This window comes from Panthera leo, chromosome B2 (genome assembly GCF_018350215.1).
Source record: "Panthera leo isolate Ple1 chromosome B2, P.leo_Ple1_pat1.1, whole genome shotgun sequence".
Classification (NCBI taxonomy): domain Eukaryota; kingdom Metazoa; phylum Chordata; class Mammalia; order Carnivora; family Felidae; genus Panthera; species Panthera leo.
This window is the reverse complement of record NC_056683.1, coordinates 114,996,132-115,018,055: the sequence shown is the minus strand read 5'-3', so window position 1 is coordinate 115,018,055 and position 21,924 is coordinate 114,996,132. Positions and strand designations below refer to the sequence as shown.

The 21,924-nt window shown below is 35.6% G+C and overlaps 1 protein-coding gene across 3 annotated transcripts in view; it reads left to right on the top strand.

The window, feature by feature from the left end:
- The window catches only part of PTPRK (protein tyrosine phosphatase receptor type K), a 558,193-nt gene that overhangs the window by 308,667 nt on the left and 227,602 nt on the right, over positions 1 to 21,924 (top strand). The gene's annotated exons all lie outside the window — the stretch shown is intronic.

The following is a 21,924-nucleotide window of genomic DNA, read 5'->3' as shown; positions in this document are numbered from 1 at the left end:
GGATTTTTGAGTGTATTTTCATAGGTGATTCATGTACAGAGCTCTACATAATGTTTAGCAGCTGAGGTGCTGGTCACTGACTTTTCTAGTGAATCTCTGGGGAGTTTGCTTTTGTTGGAGCTACTTCTTAAGAATTTGAGAAGGATCAAAGAGGAAGTAGAGTAATTTGCATGCCGAATAATTCTCTCTGTGAACTCTAGGGAATTTGATTTCAGAGCACTGTTCCTAGGCCTGTACTTTCCTTGAGAATTTGTGATAAATGTAATTTGGGTCCATTTCTTCCAGAGGACTTCTATTAACTTCAGGAACTAACAGTGTCTTTGTAATTTATATTCCCCTCCCTGCTGACTATTTTTCTTTCCCTTACCCCAAACTAAGAAGGAAGCAATGAAGTCAGTTTGCAACTTCATTGGAAAATCAGCCAGCAGCCTTTATTGAGCATTTAAAATGGTTAAGTAATAAGCACCAAGAAATTGGGAAGAAACAGCAGACATGGTCCAGCTCTCTAAAAGCAATTTATAATTTAATTAATTTTATAGGAAAACGTAGAAGTATTGAATATGTTGGCACAGATTTTTGACTTTGATTTTGGTCACATCTCTAATTCTATAGGAAAAAGTAAGATCCTCTAACAAAAAGAAAATACCATATCTAAGGAGCTATTCCATTCAAACCCTCTGTTAAGCACTATTTTGGTAAATAATGTTGTACTGTGAGAGTCTTATAGAATGTTAACTAAACAGAAGTTCTATAGGTGACAGATTGAAATCGATTAATGAGGCAGAGAGCTAATTCATAGTATTTTTAGCAGTACAGTGAGTAAAGATGGCAATGTAAGGGTTGTGGAGGTATGTGGGACATTACTTCAGGAGTTATAATTCTCGAGTCCTTTCTCCTCTCCGACCACTTCATCTTCTAGAGAGTCCGTAGTAGTTGGCTTCCATTGCCAGCGTACGACTGACATGTGAGTTTTGGTTGGCTTTTACAGTTAACATAAACTGTTTACCGCTGAGATGTTCGCATCCTTTTAAAAGCTAGCAAAAACACATTCTGCTTATGAGTAAAATGTCATCAGGGACTGAGTTACTAATAATGCAAACTAAGAAATACACAGAAAACAGAAAACATTCACAAAATGTTAGGTAGTAGTCAAATATTTAGTAAATCGGTCAAAACCAACTTGTTTAACAAAGTTTATCATATACTGAAGAAAGCACTTTTCTTTCATCTGGGTGAATATAAATCATGTTATTTCCTTTTCTAAGGAACATTTAGTCTAGAAAGAATTAAAAACAATCATCAAGCCAACACAAATAAGAACAGGTAAACATTTATATTTTGCTAGCCCTCAGCATGGATTGTGTTTACTTCATAGTTATCAGTTTTTATAAAATAGAAAAAGTTGTACCATTTAGGCGTTAAAAGTGAGGGCTGGGGAATAAGAATTGAACAGAGACTAAATGATTGTGGCAGAATGCAGGCAGCTTTTCTTGACTTGTAAATCCGCAACAGCTTCTCTTTATACAGCTTTGTCTTAGTTTCGATGTTTGCTTTTGGAAAAATCGTGGCTTACAGATGTGTTCTCATCTCTTACCGGGTAAACGACAAGGCTACTTCTAAATTTAGGATATACTTTGGAAGTTAACTTTGTTTTGCTCTCATTTTCTGCTTTCTGAGCCTTAAACTAAGAAAATATTTTGTTGTCTTTCTGTAGTACCGCACAATTTGGAATCAGATTTAGTGGTTATGGCACAGAATCTGTCATTGTGTTAAAACAAACAAACAACAACTGAATAGTTACCTGTTCCCTTGTTAGGAAGAAACTTTACCCACATGGTTATTTACATCTTCCTAATTTCCATTGGCATTTTCTTTCATCTTCAAATACATATGGAGGAAACCATTGCTACTCTCATGTTACCTGTTACCCCTCCAACAGCTTCCCTTCACATTAAGGGGGGGAAAGAAATCACAGCTCTTTCCTGGGACAAAAGGCCTTAAATGAAATAACCCCTGGGCATCAATCAAAATTCATTTCCTATCACTTACCTCCTTCCTCAATCCACCACAGACATATTGACTCCTCCAAACTTATTCCTACCTCAGGGCCTTTGCTTTTGTTGTTCCCTCCACCTGCACTTCTTTTCTCAAATACATGCATGCTTTCATATTCTTATTTTATATTATTTCATATCCTCATTTCATATTCATTCTGATTTCTTTTCAGTTTTTTTTTTTTTTTTGGAATACCTGAAGGCCAAATGATAGGTATTTTCTAGAACAAGAGAATGATTAATTTCTTCTCCAAAATTATTTAACTGTACAGTTTCAAAAGGTCTTTTATTAGCATGTGCAGAACAAATATTTGCACAAGACAATAGCCTCAAATAGGTTTGCGGCGTTGAGATACAGTAAACAGAAATGTGTATATTAATTGGCTATTTCCTTTATTTGTCTGAATTTTATTACATACCCTCTGGGTGCTCAGTACTTTGTTTACCTTCACTGCCATCACTTCCACTGAGTCACCTGCTTTTATAAAAGGCCTCCTCAGTGCTCTCCCCACATCAGCACCTGCCTCTTCCAAGTCAGTATTCCCACAGCAGTCAGACTGCTCAGACTACACAAAGTCAGTCAGACTGTGCTCCCCAGGTTCTGATGGGTTTTTGTTCATGAAGAAGGAAAAAATGGGTGTAAGTGAGAGATTTATTTTAAAAGGCAGTTTTCACATATATTATTGCATCTCATCATAGTGTCCAAGCCCACCTTCACCTGGTTCTGCCCTCTTCAGTCCTTCATGAGACTCTCCTTGCTCACCAACATTGGCTTGGTTTCATTTGCTTTAATACAGCATGCTGTCTTCCACCTTAGGGCCTCAGCTTTTTCTGCCTGTAGCATTTCTTTATGAGTCTTCAAAATATAAATGTGTTCCTAACATCTGCCTCCATCACTGGACTGACAAAGTCAAGGACTATCCTCTTTGTTCATTCATTACTGTGTCTCTATAGACAGCACCTTGGCCAATACCCAGCAGATATAATCAAATAATTGTTGCCGAAGAAACACAAAGAACATGGGTTGTGGAACGCCTTATGAAAGGCATGGACTTAATCTGTAGAGCAGAGGAGGACAGCCTCATTACTGCCGTTGGTGGGCAGGGAATGTACTGGGGAGATGAAGTTTCATCATACCACTGATGGAGGGCAGGCTCTTGATAGCTGAAGGTAAGGAAAAGGAATCTCAAGCAGAAGGTGTGGGGAAATACATGGTCTTGTGAACAGTATTAAATATTAACTATGGCATAGTGTTTTCCAGGGGAAAAGTCTGAGATGAACCAAAAGTGCACTTTGAGCCCTAATTGTGGAGGAATTTGAATCCAGACTAAGAAATAGAAATATGTTTTGTAATCTGATTTGATTTGGGGACTTTGGGGAGTTTTGAAGTAGGTTACACGTGTTCATAATTGTTTCAGAAAACCAGGATGGGGGGTGATTTGGAGAATGGTGACTTTGCATGGAGTTAGTTTAGGGGGGGCTCTAACATTCATAAAAGCTTGAGATGGTGAGGTGTCCTCAAGGGAGTATTTGTTGGAAAGAACAAGTCAAGGCTAAGGGATGATGACAGGGGAAGGAGCAGTGAGCTTGGCATACGAGGTGAAGTATATGGTACTATATACAGAAATCAGAAGTCTTGTAGAAAAGCTTATTGAATAGCATGGATCATAATTTCAGTTGTAAGCTTTTGCTTGTGTTACTAAGAGAGACAGTTTTAAAATCTATAGGCATGCGGGGAAAAGTTTTGACTAATTCTAGGATGTTGAATAAGGATTCATCACAAGACAAATTAAACAATAAGTACTCAGTGCATAGAAACACTTTTGTATTTCGTAACTTCCCATTTCATAGACTTTAGCCAATATTATCGTAATGTTTCATGTTGTTAAACTTAGGATAAAAGCAGAGGTATTCAATTAAATGGAAAATTTAGAAAGAACCCTGTTTATAGATGTCTTTTTTTCTTTCTTCCTGACATTATCCACATATAAAAACGCATGGAAAACATATCATGTGTGAATATTCTTTTCCCTGCTAGTTCAGTGTGGGTTTCTGATTGGATTTGAGGCTAAGTGAAATGCTTTTTTCCTGTTGCATGTAAAAACTATACTTCATAGAAATAAGGCAAGCTCTCTAAAGACTTCACTTTCTCTGCTCTTCAGTATTTGATTGCCCCTGATTATAATGCTCCTAGACACACCTTTTTCTTACATCAGTTTTTTACAACGTTGGAAGGAGGGGGATTTTCTAAGACCTTTGTCCAGCAGCATTTCTCAATCCTGAAAGAATGCCATTCACTGCAGCAGGTGGCTTAAAAATATTTACTTAAGGGTAGATAAGAGTTCTCATCTGCGGTAATTTTCCTATCTTAAAACCCCCACCAGGTTTGGCATTTCTCTGTATTGTGCAGGATTGTTTGAAAGTAGTTACCACGACCAGACTGGTGGATGCATGGTAATGATGAAAAGCAGGGTGTTTGAGATTCAACGTAGATGGCAGAAACGCAAGATGTCAGAGAAGCCATATATTAAAGAGAATTTGAATTGGAAACCGAATCCCAATCTGCCACTGGGAACATTTTGATCATTTTGATTTATTAAACATTTATAATAGCATTCAGATGGAGCGGAATTAAAACCCTTTAGTTTGGGATAGTTTATTGTATGCCAACCACTATGTAACGGGTATCATTTTTGAAGGTTCTCTTAGCAGTTGGTGAAGAAGGGGGGAAAGGGGGGTAAGTGAGAGATTTATTTTAAAAGGCAGTTTTCGCGAGTATTATTGTATCTAACTTTGAATCCTTCTCTTTTGTTTGTATTGTGTTTAGGATAAACACATGTTTTGCAGTTTTGACATACTAAGTACCTTAAAGTTCTTGTTTTTACTTCAGACATATTTGAAACTGATTAATGAACTTTAGGCTGAAATATTGCCTTGGTATACATGTTGTAACTATCTTTTCTTTTCAGTGGGTATACCCTTTGTATGCAGAGGCATCTATGTCTGTTATTATCTGAGTTTGTATTTCTGAGTTTTATGGATAAATATTAACAAATATTAATCAAACTAAAATTGTAATGCAAGGCTGAAGCCTAACTTACAGAACAAAACATTTCCCCCCAACTACTAGAATTCTGTAACTCGGGTCTTTTAAAAATGGTCTTTCGGCATCAGCAAGCATGAGTAGTGTTTTCTGAACAGTGGCTCCATAATGAAGAGAAATCAATTACTATTAGAGAAGCACTGTAGGTTAAAGGTGTTACAAGTTCACACTTGGTTTTGCAGGCGGCAGAGGGTACTTAGTTGTGAATCAGGAATGATACAAAAGATGGATGAGACAGAGTTCAAGGAGCAGTAATGTGAAGGTCCAGGACTCTCGTTTCCTGCTGTCTCTGCAGTAATGATGGATGGTTTGGTGGCGAGTAATAATACCAGATGATGAAAGATGTGCACCTAGCGTCTTGAGGTACTGCATACTGGCTACCTGTTGGAGTTCTGGGGCATAATGATTCCTGATTTGCAACCAAACGGGTTTGCCACATTTAGCAACCGAGATTTTTGGCAGCTGCGAAGGAAGCAAGTGGCGTATCAAACACTCCTGCACATTGTAAATTTAATTACCTCATATTTATGCATAGTAGTTGTTGGCGGGATCTTGTAAGCTATGCTAATATGGTAGGTAATTTGTTACCTCCAGAAATCACTTTCCATGTGTCTTCTGATCATGATCATGAAACATGATAAATGATCCAGCCCATGAGGTATAAATGAAAATGAAATGGGTAATTGGATTCAATGTCTAAATTGTGACTGGAATAGTCACAACAATTATAATTGAATTTATCTCATAAAAATGTTTCTGGTAATATTTTAGTGACCTTTCACCATCCTGAGCCTAAGGTGTTAAATGAAATTACTCTTAAGATGATTGTAAAATGTTTACAACAATTATTTTTTTTTAAATATCCAACACTGTAAAATTTCTCTTTACTTGCTTCAGTTTTTAAAGTATCTTGTTTATCCACAATGGGTTGAGGCAATTGATACTGATAATCTTCTTTTGATACTGAAAACATTTCGTTGCTACCCATGCCTTTATTGAATATAATGGAAGTTGTTTTTATGAATATCTTTTATTATTAGCAGCACATGTCTTCCTGCTGGGTGATGGAAGTGTATCCTATTGCTGTATGTGTATGTTTTCTTTGATTCTTATAAGGAAATGTATCTGAAATACCAAAATAAAATAGTTTGTTTTAAATATCATCAGTTTTACCCTTTCCCTCTTGCTTCTCTTCAATTCACTTTGAATAACAAAAATTATTTTATTATAAACATAAGAGTATTCTTAATTTATTCATTGATTTGATTAACATTTTTCTGCAGTTATGATAGGTTAATCCTTATATTTGTTGCTAATAACAATGAGTAAGACACATAATCACTGGGATCTTATAATTTTCATATATAGCTATGGGAATATCTCGTCTTGAGGTTATAACATTCTATAATGTCTTCTTCGTACGTGATGCTAATTCCTTCCTCTCCTCCACTTTCTTTCCAGGAGAGAGCTAAGAAAACTTCTGTTTTCTTAGAAGAAAAACTTCTTCCTTCGATTTCCAACTAAAAAGGAACTCTTCCACATCAGTTAATAGCAAGATGGAAACTGAAAAGTTATCTGAAGGGGTGGGGGTGGGGTGGTTCAGTTGGTAAAGCGGCTGACTCTTGATCTCAGCTCAGATCTCCAGCTCAGCATTGTTGAGTTCTGGCCCCGCATTACACTCCACACTAAGTTATCTAGAAATACGGCTTTTCTTTTAAATGAAATATGTCAATAAGCAAGTCATGTCCCTAGAGACCTGGTTTTCCACTCAAATTTTATGCTTAAAATGTTTGCACTTTCCATGTACATTAGTGATGAAGGTAGCTGAGCACCAACTCATAAGCTAATTTTGGTAACTGACTGATGTAATATGGCATAATGAACACGATTAAGACATTTCTTTCTAGTAAATATAAATTAAATAAAACAATATAAATGTTCAGTATAAGTTGTAGTAAAAAAGCACCCATTATAATACATTTGCAGCATGCTAGGTGCTATTATAGAAGGTTAGCATACCTTATTTCTCTAGTTTCATGGCAACTCTTAATATCCCCATTTTACCCCCAGGAAGCCTGAGGCTGGGAGGTAGAGTTGCTCAGACCATGTGACTCTAAGGGGCTGGCCTCACATCTTAACCCAAGCCTGACTCTAGAGCTCACAACTCTTTTCTTTCACCACACCAAGGTAACATTATGCAGTACATAAACTAACTGCATCTACATAGTGGTATTTAGAAAAATACTACTTGAAGCAAGATTTAGATAAACATCAATAAGAAACAGATTTGTGAGGTTTCACAATGTTTCAGTCATTCCAACTACTTTGTAACTGTGATCATTCAATTGTCATTTTAGAAACAATGCATTTACTTGCTTTGGCTGTTGTTTTTAACTCCATCTTGTCCTGGAAAGTAATGGTATAGCTATAACCTACCATTTTATTTTTATTTATTTATTTAACCTACAATTTTATAGCCATGGTTTTCAATAGAGGAGCAGAAGATGCATATAACCCTCTTTAAATCAAATGCAGGGTCTTTACAAATCTGTGATTCCCTCACATTCCTTTCCCAGATTCTGTTGTACTAACAGAAACATACACGTGCAAGCAAACCTATGTGCTCTCTCAACCTAGATTCCAGCAAGCCCGGTGAGGTTTTGTTAGAATCTAGGCAGAAGCCAGTACATGTGTGGTTTTGAAAAGTAAAGAAACTATTGTGATATTCCTCCCACATTTTTCTTCTCCTCTTTCCTGAGCATTTTTAGATTTTATACCAAGAATTATGAATTGCTTCTGTAGCTCTACAAAAGCTTTGGGAATATGTTACATGCCTTTAATAATATCATATGGTTGTTTTGATTTCAAAGCATCTCTGTAGAAGAAAAATACCAATCAGAATTCAATAGCCTACCCTCTCTCTGGTGTCACAGTGTTTGGTAATCAAAAAAGGTCCATCAGCACTTATTGTTAATTTCACATGAATGTTAACAACTTCAGACCATCTCCTGGACCATGCTTGCCAAGCTGGGCTTTTCTGTGGTCCAGCCATGGAAATGAAAATCTCAGACTCCCTAGCTTCTTTTTATTTTTTTCTCTTTCTTTACAGATTACCTCCATTATCTTATTATTTTCAGCTTTGTTGTAATAAGGTTAGAAAAGTCTTTTTTTTTTCCTTTTTTTTTTTAATTTTAGAGAGAGAGTGCGTGGTGTGTGAGCAGGGGAGAGGGACAGATGGAGGTGGGGGGTGGGGGGGGAGAGAGAGAGAGAGAGAGAGAGAGAGAGAGAGAGAGAGAGAGAGAGAGAGAGAGAGAAACCCAAGCAGGCTCCATGCTCAGCATAGGAACTTGATTTAGGGCTCAATCTTAGGACCGGGAGATCATGACTGCAGCTGAAATCAAGAGTCAGACGCACAACTGACTGAGCCACCCAGGCGCCCCTAGAAAACTTAATGTATGCTATGGAGGAAGTTTTCTCCTCCACTTACTCTATTTTTATATTCAAGGTAGGGATGGGCTTGGACTCTTTATGTTGAAAATCAAATCATGGGTCAAGTTCCCTTCTTTTTCAAACAACTCACTTGCAGAGTAGCTCCATTTCTGTGTTTGCTACACAAGTTGAAATCTAGACAGATGTTTATTAGATGAACTCACAGAGTATTTCTGTGAATTAACAGTGGCAGTGCAATCAAAATTTAAATAATGTCAGGACATTAATGATGACCTAAAACTGGCATGATTCCAAAATAATGTTAAATAAAAGGAAATTATAATAGAGAGATGCTATGGGAAATGTATGAACTGTGCAAAAATAGCATTCATATATAAATGAATTCAAATAAATATTTCTCAAGAACTTATTGTTACAAAGCAGAAAGTAAGTTTACTTGATGCCCTTATATGACGGGATGACCTCATAATATACAAAGGTGACTAGGACTCAACTATTCTATCCAAGATGAATTTGACCCATCTTAAAGGCAGGAAGATTTTAATGCCTAAACTTCTGCAGATAGATATTCTCATTTCTTTTAAAGGAAGATATTCTAAAATTTTAGAAGTCAAAGAGCTGATGCAAGAAAGTGTAGAAAGAAAAACATATAAAGTAGTCTTTTTCAGTGATTTAGGAATTTTCAAGAGAAATTTTTACTAAATTATATTTTTGCCATAAATGCAGACTTAAAAAATTTAAATCTCACTTAGGATGAGATTCACACTGTATTAATGGTCCTTGACTTCTGTGTGGAAGTGTGTTTCTGGATAGGAGATTTGGCCCAATGAGATACACAGTTACCTTTCTCCTTATCCATATTTTAATTTCTTATTTAAGTACAGTGTAGACATACAGAAAATTGTACATTAAAAAACATAGTTTGATAGGGGCACCTGGATGGCTTGGTCGGTTAAGCGTCCGACTTCGGCTCAGGTCATGATCTCATGGTCTGTGAGTTCGAGCCCCGCGTCGGGCTCTGTGTTGACAGCTCAGAGCCTGGAGCCTGTTTCAGATTCTGTGTCTCCCTCTCTCTCTGCTCCTCCCCTGTTCATGCTCTGTCTCTCTCTGTCTCAAAAATAAATAAACGTTAAAAAAAAAAATTAAAAAAAAAACATAGTTTGATAAATGCATAGCTTGATGAATTTTCACACACTAAATATACCCACAATCCACATAAAAAGGTAGAATATTACCATCACCCAAGAAGCCCACCTCAGTCCCTTCCAATCTCCACCCAAGGTGACCACTGTCCCTGACTTCTAACAGTAATGGTTAATTTAGGCCAGAGGAATTCTGTACTTTACTGGTTTCCATCTCCAACATGAAGTTTATGAAACCCATTCTCATTTGACGTCAGTGTTGTAAAATATTATATCTCGTTACAGTGCCACAATTTATTCATTTTATTGATATTAGGCATGTAATTTGTTTTCTCTTTGAGCTCTTTATAATAGTGGTATGTGAATATTCTAGTACTAGGCTTTGGTGGAACAGATGTACTCATTTGGCGGGGTGGGGGGGGGAGCCTATACTAGGAAGTAGAATTTCCACATAATAAGATATGCTAATGTTCAGCTTTCGTAGGTAGTAGTAAACAGGTTTGTTGTGTCAATATATTGTGCAACTTGAAGCATGAAAGTTCTAATTGTCCCATATCCTCCCCAGCACTAGGTATTATCCTACCTTCCGTTTTTAATTATCTTATGTTCATTCTCTCATTTGTTTATAAATGCATTTATTCAACCATCATTAATTGATTGCTTAATATGCCAAGCAGTAAAGACACAAACTCAAAGACAAATAAAATTCTTACCTTCTAGGTGCTCAGCAATGAAAGAGAGAGAGAAAAAAATATATAGATAAATCTCTTTCAGGAAAAGTTGCTGGCCCCATGGCTTAGAGAATGCAGGCTTGACCAGTTTCCTTTTCCTCACCAAGTAATTGTCATTTGAGTTTATAAAGAGAATATAAATTTACAGTCAGTAAAGTATTTAAGATGATGTTTATTTATGTATTAAAATAAACTAACTTTTGAAGTAATATTAAAACTATCCAGTCCCAAGTTAGTGCTTTTACATTTAAAACACATCATTATGCCTTATAAAGTGTATGGCTTTGGAACAAGAAATGGTGCCCTTCAGGTACAATAGGGAGATCTCTCAGTTAACAACTTTTACAAGTGTGTCATTTTATAAAAATTTATGCCAAAGAAACATGATACATTTTTCTCCTCTTTATAACACTTAAAATAATAGATTTCCTTACCTAATTCTTATTTCTCTTTAGTCCACTGATGAAAGTACTGTTTACAAGATTCTTCAGTGCCCGTGAAAATATTTGCGTATTTCATGCATTATTTTCTCCCCTAGCAAATTTTCAGTTGATCTGGCTAATGTTGCAGAAGGATGGCAGGTTTTAAGTTCACAGAAAGAATCTATGAACAGGAACAGTCTAGGTCAGTAGCCATTCCATGTCCTTATTTTTAAAAGGCATGATATTTAGCCAAAGTAGAAGAGGGAGGTTTCTTGTCATTTAGTAGCAGTAGCTGGGAAAGAAGGGCCCAACCCTTTAGCTGTATAATTGCATTACTTATGGTCTTGACACACTTTATTTTACTCTTCTGGAAACTTTCTCTTTCTGTGTGCTGATGGTTCACAACTTGGGCTGCCTTCCAATAGTTTATGTTTTATATACTATAATTTGATATTCTGGATGTCTAGATACCCCCCCCCCCCACTATAGTGTGGGATATAGGGGTGGTCGAAGGGAATGAAAATAAAATGTCTCTTTCTGATTGAGCTGTCACACCAGTGTAAAATGTCCTTTGGCTGGTAACCATTTACATGGTTAAATATCTTTAAAATGTCAGTATCTTGTTATTTTATCAGATAGGTCTATAATTATTCTTGTCTATCTATTTCCATTTGATTATAAAACTGGGTGTGGTGATTTTATTTTTGATGGTACTTTAACTGTTGGAGACAGGCATTTTGTTCCCTGAAGAAAGGCTAATAGAACCGTATGATTAAAATAGGTATTTAGAAGTCCTTGTAATTATAGTGACCAGATTGATGGCTCTATTTTTATGGCATTGCCTTTTTTTCATCATTATGCCTGTACATTCTCAAGTTACCCATAGGAACCTGCTTTTCTTAGTTCAGAGACTTAAGTACAGATGTACAGAAATCTGTCCTTTAATCCCCTGTTCAGATTGCTTGACTCTGACCTCGTTACCATCAGGGAAAGTTGATCTGGAGACACTGACTGCATCTGCGAACTCATTTCATATTAAAAGTTCTCTATCTCCAGGGGCGCCTGGGTGGCGCAGTCGGTTAAGCGTCCGACTTCAGCCAGGTCACGATCTCGCGGTCCGTGAGTTCGAGCCCCGCGTCAGGCTCTGGGCTGATGGCTCGGAGCCTGGAGCCTGTTTCCGATTCTGTGTCTCCCTCTCTCTCTGCCCCTCCCCCGTTCATGCTCTGTCTCTCTCTGTCCCAAAAATAAATAAAAAATGTTGAAAAAAAAAATTTAAAAAAAAAAAAAAAAGTTCTCTATCTCCTGACTTAATCAATGACATCTCACTCAATAGACACATAATTGTTTTTGTTTTGTTTTGTTTTGTCTCAAAATTGAGGAAATGTTCTAGAATTGCTAACTTATGTCATTTTTCTTTTGGAATAAATCTGTATTGGAAATCTTTGCATTACAAAGTTGAGTTGTATCTGTTTAAGCTAATGGCACAGTTTCTTTGCTATGAAGATCCTTAAAAGTCTCTGAAGATTTATGCCTTTTGAACTGAAAAGAATCCCAAAATTATGACTGTTCTGCAGGTAGTAGTACATATACACAGCCTATTCTCTAGAGGAATTATTTATATGAGTGAAATCTTATTTAGTTGTTTTTATTGTGTCACCACATATTATTTTTTCATTAAAAAAAAACAAGTAAATATATCACTTGTGTATTAGGGGAATATGTCTAGGTAAATGATAGCCATTCTGTACACTCCAGAGTCATGTAGAAATGTCAGGTAAATAATAGTTCTTCTGATTAATTGGGGGTAAATAAAGTCTTGGATTTTACATGCCTGGGAACCAGGGTCATTGAGTGGAGGGAGTGAATAGTACCTCCTAATTTCATTACTGGACTGTCATTGCACTAAAAGGCCATCTGTTGCTGGCTACATATACATAAAAGCTCCATGCATCATTTTGAATTGACTTGGAATAATTACAAAGTACATATTCATAGTGAACATGTGCTTATTATGTGTTATAATGAATCAATGCAACAGAATATTTAGACCCAGGGATCAAGTTGGCAAACTCAGATTGTGTTTGGTTACAATTAAATGTTGGAAGATTTTTCTAGTTGCATAGTGTTAAAATACCTTAAAATCTGGAATTTAGACTCAGGAGATTTTTCAATGTTTTTTATATCCCAGCTGTGGAAGAGTCAGGATATTTTTAAATAATACTTTTTTTCTTGATTATGTCGCACAGATTACAAATACACGTACATATACATGTATACGTGTATATATGTGTGTGTGTTGATAAAGAGAAGTATCATAATCTCATTATAGTAATTATGAAGTGGGTTTTTTTTCTTTTAATTGCTAACTCTTGGTTTACTGGAGTCAGCCATTGTATCTTAATACATATTAATATAAAATGAATATAAATGGCATTACTCCAAATCCTTTGGCCTATCACCTAGAATGGGATAATCATCTGTATAACATAGGCATATTTACCATGTTATTGTCATTTACAAATGTAGTTTCTCCTCCTTTCTCCTAAAAATATGTATGTATGTATGTATGTATGTATGTATGTATGTATGTGTGTATGTATGTATGTGCATTATTCTGCCTTGTAAAGGTGACTGATGGGATGGTAATATGATTACCTATTTACGACCCTAGACTGGAGGGAACCAAAGAGAGTTGAGGGCTTTTCCAGTTTTACTACTTACCTGATTGTTATTCTTAGAGTCAACTGGATGTTCTTCTGTCTAAATGCATGAACAGTTTTAGCTCTGACAAAGCTGAAATGAGGGATTAAATGGCCATAAGAGAAATCTTCTATATTAGCTTCTGACTCAATCAAAGGGATCCATAATTTTTATCATAACATATGTGGTTTCCTGCCATATGGATTGTGGTACTGAAGGAGGCTTGTGTAAGTTTGTTCAATTATGGCAATAATTCATCATTCTGAACCAATTGATTGCATAGATATTAATGAGGCAGAATCTAGTTTTGGGACAAAATTAGATAAAAATTCATAGGTATCTCGCAGTTAGATTATGTGGGCTAAAAAGCAAATAAACCACACTTTTCAAAATCCCTTCACCTTTTCATATCCCCTAAATATGAGCTTTACCTTATTTTTACTTTCTGCTGGCAGATCTAAAATAGTGTGCTGCTTCTGTGCCTTTTTATTTCAAGCAGGTAATAAAGTTATTGCAGCAATGTTTTCAAATCAAGATGAATAAAATGCCATGGTAATGCATAGGAGATAAAATTCAGTATGCAAAATTTGTAGCTTCGTTGCTGAAATGATTCTTCGTATTTCAGCACTTTAGGTAGCAGGAAAGAGCCATGTCAGTGAGATTAAATACTGTAATTCTACAGATCTTGCAGCTAAAAAAAATGAATACGTATCACACAGGGATTGAAAGACAAAATTGCTGTTTAATATGATGAGTGGCGTATTTAGTATTAGAATTTTTCCTACCCTAGATTAAATTTTGTTCAAGAAACTCAGGTTGTCGGTGTATTCTGATATTAGTGCAATTGTATATTTTGATAACATTTCTAAATATATCAGGACTTGATCTTAGGGTCATGAGTTTAAGCCCTGTGTCGGGCTCCATGCTGAGCAATGGAGCCTACTTAAAAAAAAAAAAAAAAAAAAAAAAGACTGAGAATTATATGTTTGTGTCTGTGTCTTTTTACTTTTTTTTTTTTTACAAGCTGGATAAATCATTTCATGCCATTTGGTTACTAAGCAATTGCTTAGAAAATGTTCTTTTGTTCCAGTCAACTAACTCCTTTAATTAAATAGTAACATTTTGTAGGTGCTGTGTATCAATGTCAAAGCAATCCACTACCTATGTGGTTTAAAGCTCAAGGTGGTAAATCTTACATTTTGAGGACTTAATTTCATCTCCTGAAAACAAATTACACAACTTAATAAACAAATAACAAAGTTTTACTGTTGCCATCTCCAAATGATGGCTCTCATGCTGAAGTTGTCGTCTACATTTTGTTGTATGGAATAGATAGGAATTTTTCTTACAGTGGCATAGGCAACTTTGTTTTTCAAGGTGTTATTGAACCAGCCACTCATTCTATAATTACTGAACTTAGACATTGATAGATACTGAGAATGTAATGATGGGGAAGTTTTATGAGCACATTACACATTTTATTGGAAAACAGAGATAAAAGAAAAAGTAAAACCACTCGTGGTCTCAGAGTTCCCCAGTCACTGCTAGTAGCTTTTTGATGTATGTCCTTCTGGTGGTGATGGCTGGTGGTTTTCATTTTTTTCTCCCCTAGGAGCACACTTTTTACTTTTTAAAATGAAAGCTCTAATAGACTTAAAGTGTCCCCTGACATTTGTTATATAATCTTAACACCTTGAGTTCTTGATGTTTGTGTGAAATTCTGTTGAACTGATCGACCATAAATTGTGTCTCTGTTTTCCTCTTGTTGAATATTTTGATTGTTTCCTTTTTTGCTCTTCTAAACAAAGATTTAAATTATCCCCTTACACTAAATTACCAGAAGTGAAATTACTTTACTCTTTCAACACGTTTTTATTTCTTGATATTATATTGGTAGATTATTTTCCAAAAACATGATCAGTTCACTTGCCTATAAGCAAGCCGTATACTCAAATGCCGTTTAACTATGCGTCATTAACCGTGGTCAAGCCTGTGTGAATCCATGATCACCTATTCAGCGTTTGCAACCTCTTCTTCAAAATTCTGCTCCACTGCTCTTTTGAGAAATGGAAATGTAAGCGATGTAATTTTAGGTAAGTGTAAGCCATGGAGTGCTGAAGTGAAGTGATTTTTAACATTGTTGTAGTGTTTCTCCAGAAGAGGCTATTGGTGTTTTGGACTGGAGAGTTCTTCATTTTGTGAGGCTACCCTGTGCATTTCTTGGTTTTAAGTCACTTTCAGCCCACTCAAAGCCATTAGCACTCTTAAGTCATTTGAACAACTATCCATAGGGAAGAGGCACTGGGAGGAGAGGAAGAAACTCTTGTTTAGCTCTACAGAATTATTAGTGACAAAAAATACATAGTATAAACAAACATATATCACTAAAGCAGAGCTTTGCTATTCAGTTGAAAAGTTTCTCACTTTATTTAAAGTATTTCTACATACTTAACAGAAATCGTGTATATTTATTTCATGGTTCTCAGAAGTTTTTCGTTAAGTGTGGGCAGTGGCCATGGTACACGCTTTCGGTAGTCTACCATAACTACATGCTAACACTCGTCTAATTTTCATGGAGATGAGAAGGGATGGCACTAGCTCCTTTTGACTGACGCTTGGTCTAGGTGCTGGCATAGGAGCCTCAGGCTTAACAATATCCCAACTTTGTGATGTTTTAGTATTAACTTTATTTGACCAGGTCACGTTTCGGAGCCACCTGAATGATAGGATTTGAAAAAAGTGTCTCTCAATTTGATTGTTGAATTTTTTAAAAAAAGGATTTCAATATATTAAATTTTAAAGTTATTTTGCTTAAAAATCCATTAATGCACAAATTGTAAACATAATTGAAATAGTAATTTATCTGAGGGATAATTTATAGAATTTGCTAATTACGTCATTGATATGAGCAAAAAATTTGAGATAGTAGCCGGAAGAGTGAATGGAGAGGTATTTGGCTGCCTAAGGAATTTATTACGACTGAAAATCTGAAGTGTCAAAGAAGTCACAGAGTGAAAATTATAGAAGAACTATCGCTCTTTTCATAAATATATCTGCATGACAGTTCATAAAATGTGAATGCAGGAGAAACCTTGTTACATAAACCTGAAAATTTTCAAATGTGTACTTCATGTCAACATCTAAGGAAAAATTAACCAAATTATGTTATCTGTGTGATATTGAATGTCCAAAGAAAATGCTTTTAATTATCTATACCTTGCTTTTCATTTCTTATGGGAAGAAAGGCATCTTATTCATCAGTGCTACTCTTTCAGATTTCTTGAAGCCCTCAAGTACCATTAAATTATATTGTTATCTTTCGGGGGGGCATAATTTAAACTCATTTGAAATTATTATAGGGTAGCTGATAAATAAATGCTTGAATTATTTGTTGCATTGATATCATTCTTTCTGCTCTCACACTTCCTGTTCACAGTCTCTACTGTCTGCCCCCCTTTACTTCAGCATTTGATAGGTGATGAGGAAAAAAATTAAACAACATGAAGCATCAACTAGTGAATTTTCTTTTTTAACTGGAACTGGATCAGAATTTTGAAGAGGGGAATGATAAAGAAATAGAATAACATTGATTTTGAAGTGATCCATTCACTTAAGAAAATAAATGATAGTAAATAAAATATCTCCCAGGCTAACAGTTGAATATTGATTTTTACAGGAATTTAGATGTGGTAAGGGAACATCGACTCCTATAGCCACTTGAAGTAATAATGTTCATCTTTATTTTTTATTTCCTTAAAAATATAAATAGCAAAAAAAGGCACTATAGATAAATTATTTGTTATTTATATTTTCCACTGCTCTGAACCTAACTATAAAACTTTCCTAGAAGTATTTTCTGCTCACAGGCTTCTTAACAAATGGAGAAAAGGTAGAGCTAAGATATTTCCCAGGAAGAAGGATGAGATTGTAGTACACATCTGTGGTAGGGTGAAAAATGCTCCTAAAGATAGCAGGTCCTAATCCTTGGAACCCATGACTATTTCCTTATCTGGAAAATGGCCTTTGAGGATGTGACTAAGTTAGGGGTCTTGATGTAGGGAGATCTTGGATTATCATTGTGGATCCTGAATACAGTCACAAGTGTCCTTAATTTAAGTAGGAGGTAGAGGAAGATTTGACAACAGGGAGAAGAGGAGAAGGCACTGTAACAGGTGAGAGATTGGAGTGATGTGGCCACAAGCCAAGGAATGAATACCAACAGCCAGCAGAGGTTGGAAAAGGAAAGGAACCGATTCTTTCCTAGTCACTTGGAGGAAGTATGGCCTGGTGCCACCTTGACTTCGACCCAGGTATACTGATTTTGAGTATCTGGACTCCAGAACCATGAGAGAATACATTTCTGTTGTTTTAAGCCATGAAGGTAGTGGTAATTTGTTAGAGCAGCCATAGAGGACAAGTGTAGTGCCATTGCCTGCTTTTAAGTGACAGGACTAATCTTGAGATACTTTTTAGTCAAGGCGTCTTTGGCAATAAATAAAACAGTTTGGAAGATGTTAGGATTGAGAGATAATTTGATTTGCTTATTTGGATGGATGACTATCGAAGTGTCATTTGCCTTGATGTTTACTTCGCTGACTTTTTTTCTGGCTTTGTGGCTTCTATTTCTCATTCTGCATTTTATTATTTAACCGAATGTTAGTAAGTGACACATGTGTTTGTAAAATAGCATTGTAATAGGAATAATTGGATGAGGATATTGTTTCATAATGACTTATCTTGATTTTGAGACAGTTTTTGAAATTATCTGAAATAAATAAAGCAATTTGAATGTACAATTACGATTGTATAATAGGTTTAGATCTAGAATAATGAATGTAAGTCATTAATTGGAAGTTAATTGTTACATTGGCAAAGTTTATCCTGTATTTTGGGGATTGCATGCTTCAGTTGATACCTAGTGTACAATTGGGATTTATTCGCACCACACCTCTGGGTCTGATAGTGTATTAAGTTATGAAGAATATTAATATTTCTGCAGAACAATTACTTGTTCATTTGCTAGCTGATTAAAATTCATGCATAATTTATTGAAATGAATAGAGATTTTATAAATAAGCCTTCCTGTTCTCAAGGGCCTAACAACAAAATACATATGCTAATATGAGGCTACTTTTTACTTCCAACATAAAAAATTTAATATGTAGTGGTATATTAGCCTCATTAATGCTAGATTTCAGTTCTAGTCGTGCTGTTGATCAATGTATATGCTTCTAAGCCTCTCTGAGCATTGTCACAGTTCCCAAACTGAGCAACTGCTTTGATGACTGGACTGAACCTTTTGTTTGCTTGACCATAGCAAGTGAAATGTAAAACTGATCAGAGTGATTTATTACCCTTCTTCAGGCTAAGCACCTGATTATATCAAACTCATTTCTTCATGTACACAAAACACTAGTTATGAATATTAATTTTTGGTTTTAAATTTATATGCTCTCTGGCAAAACAAAGAAAAATAGCAGCAAATATGGGGCTTGTTGACAGGTTTAGAAACGTAAAGTCTTTAAAAACCCTTATAATAATAATCCCTAGTTTACCAATGAAGATATTGTAATGTCAAGAAGTTAAATAACATATTCACACTGACCCAGCTATTCATGTGTACATTTTCTGAAACTAGAATGTCCAGATGTCAAATTTCATTTTCTTTATTATTATTATTTTAATTTTTTAAGTAACTTCTTTTTTTAAGTTTATTTATTTATTTGAGACAGAGAGAGAGTGAGAGTAAGTGGGGGGAGTGGGGACAGAGAGAGAGAAAATCCCAAACAGGCTCTGCACTGTCAGTGTGGAGCCTGTTGCGGGACTTGAACTCACAAACCATGAGATCATGACATGAGCTGAAGTCAAGAGTCAGATGTGCAACTGACTGAGCCACCCAGGTGCCCTGAAATTTCATTTTCTTTTACATGTCATTTGCTTAAAGATAGAAATGATAGAAGAAATATCATGCTTTATTTTTTCACTTGTTTCTAATAACATGTTTTAGCTTTTTCTCTCTTCTTCTCTCCCTTCTGCTCTCCTCCTTTGTTTGCTTCTTATTTTCCACAGCAGTGATGTGCAGGGTTTTGCAGGGTGAGATTTATCATTCAGTATACACTTATTAGTTCAGGTTTCAGAATACTTACAAATTGAGAGATTAACCAAGGTTTGTTATTCATAATTCATTTGACAAATCGCTCCATCATGTTAATATGAGACCTCTTCAGGTTGTTTTTCAGCTGTGATGTGAGTGAAGCATTGAGGGTTTGGGTTAGACCCCCAGTAAGCTGTGAATTTAGCTGCATTTACTACTTAACTTAAATTAGTCAGTATACGAGCCATCTGGAGTGAAAATAAACCTTGCACATGTGAGGCAACTCAGTTTATTCGCAAAAATACAGACTGCTTCTTAAAATGTGTGCAACATTTAGATAGTCTGCGAAGATATTTGCATTTCTTCTATTATGCTCATTTCTCTATTCAGTTTCATTTCAGTTTAAGGTTTAGAAAATATGTCAACTTTATCTTTCTCTCTGTCTACTAAGACTTTTGTAAACTCAAAATGTAAAAGTCATTTAGTTGGTAAAAGTTTATGATATGAAATGTCTAGCTCTTTCTTTAGCAGATAAATGAAAATCCTGAACTATTTTGGTTTTATTTAAACTTTTTATTTTATGAGTGACTTCTCAAGGGAAGTCAGTTGTGAAAATTGGAAGAGTTCGCCCTCTACCCAATTTTGACTCTATATTGTGGGAGCAATTTTTAAACCATGAAGAACAGATGGTGTTAAGAACTACTTTCTCCTAGAAATAGAAATAATTCTACATGTGAAGTTTATGTACCACATACATTATCTTATTTAATTTAGTTTTATTTTCACTTGAAACATGAGCATAGTGAAACACGGCTCATGCGTTTCTACTAGTTTGAAAGCTATTGCCATAAAGAGCCATGGTACTGATGGGACTAACTTCATATGCTTCAAGTGATATGGGATAGAAAAAAAGGAAGTTGGTGTTACTCTGTAGACATCTCCACCCCATGTTATTATTATTATTTTTTTTTTTTGCTTTTAAATTTTATCTGAGTATAGCTGACACACAATAGGACCTTAGTTTCAGGTGCACGATGTAGTGATTCAAGAAGCCTATACTATGTCTTCTGCTATGCTCACCGCAAGTGTAGCTGCCCTCTCTTACCACACAACATTATTACACTATGTATCTGTTTGTTTTCTACATCACTCTCATTTTAAAATAATGAATTCATTGACTTATTGTTATTGTGCCTCCCTTGCCATATTATCTGAAAAAGCAGTGTATAGAACAGCCTAATAATTACTAGTCATTCAGTAAACATTTGTCATATGAATTTTGGAAGAAAATTACTGACAATGACTTTAGTTTGCATAGAGATCTAGGCCAGCTAGTCCTATTCCTTATGTTAGCGGTGTTTGTGACTCAGGGGTTCATAAAGTGAAAACTATACTTTTATACTGTTAGGGCTTAAAAGCAGATCTTGGGCTACAGCTGAAAACCCTTGCTTCATTTAAACCTACATCAGAAGGTAAAAACTGAGGTTTGGTTTTGTTTTGTTTTGCATTATGTATTATTCCGAGTATGTGTTGCCATTATAATAGAAAATCTACTTTGAAATTGTCTTTTTAAGTCCCTACTATCTACATCTTCTCCAGTCCACCCTTTCTGAGGGAGAAGACGAACCATTGTGTGGTGGCAGTTAAGCGTTTTCCTTCAGGGCACCTGGCTGGCTTCAGGTTGTGAGTCTTGGCCCCACATTGGGTTTAGAGATTACTTAAAAATAAAATTAAAAAAAAAGTTTTCCTTCATATAATTTACTTTAACTCTTAAAACACACACACATGCACTTTTAAAACAATATTTGGGCAGTTGTTACCACTTGGCTAAGATTAACACTTTCCTTTAAAGTCTTTTGGCTTCCCTGAGAAGTGGTATTCAAGAGATTCAAAGAAGTCCCACCTGATCACAATGTACTAATTAGAACATCTTCATGACATAGGAGTCCCTGTGGAGAGACCACATGGACAAAGTTAGAGCTGTGGAGTCCTTCATAAAGTCCAGTATCAAATATCAGCTACATGATTGTTAAAGGAACGGGGGGGAGCCCAAATTCATCTTTGATCATTTCTATAAGTTCAAACATTTCAGTAATGTTTCCCAAAGTTTCTTTGAAGCAAATATCTTAGCTGTCCAAAAAATTAAATTGTAGTGTACCTTTGACATTTGAGTTTAATACATGATGCATTGCTTTATCACATGCTACTCCCAAAGGCTAGCGATATGT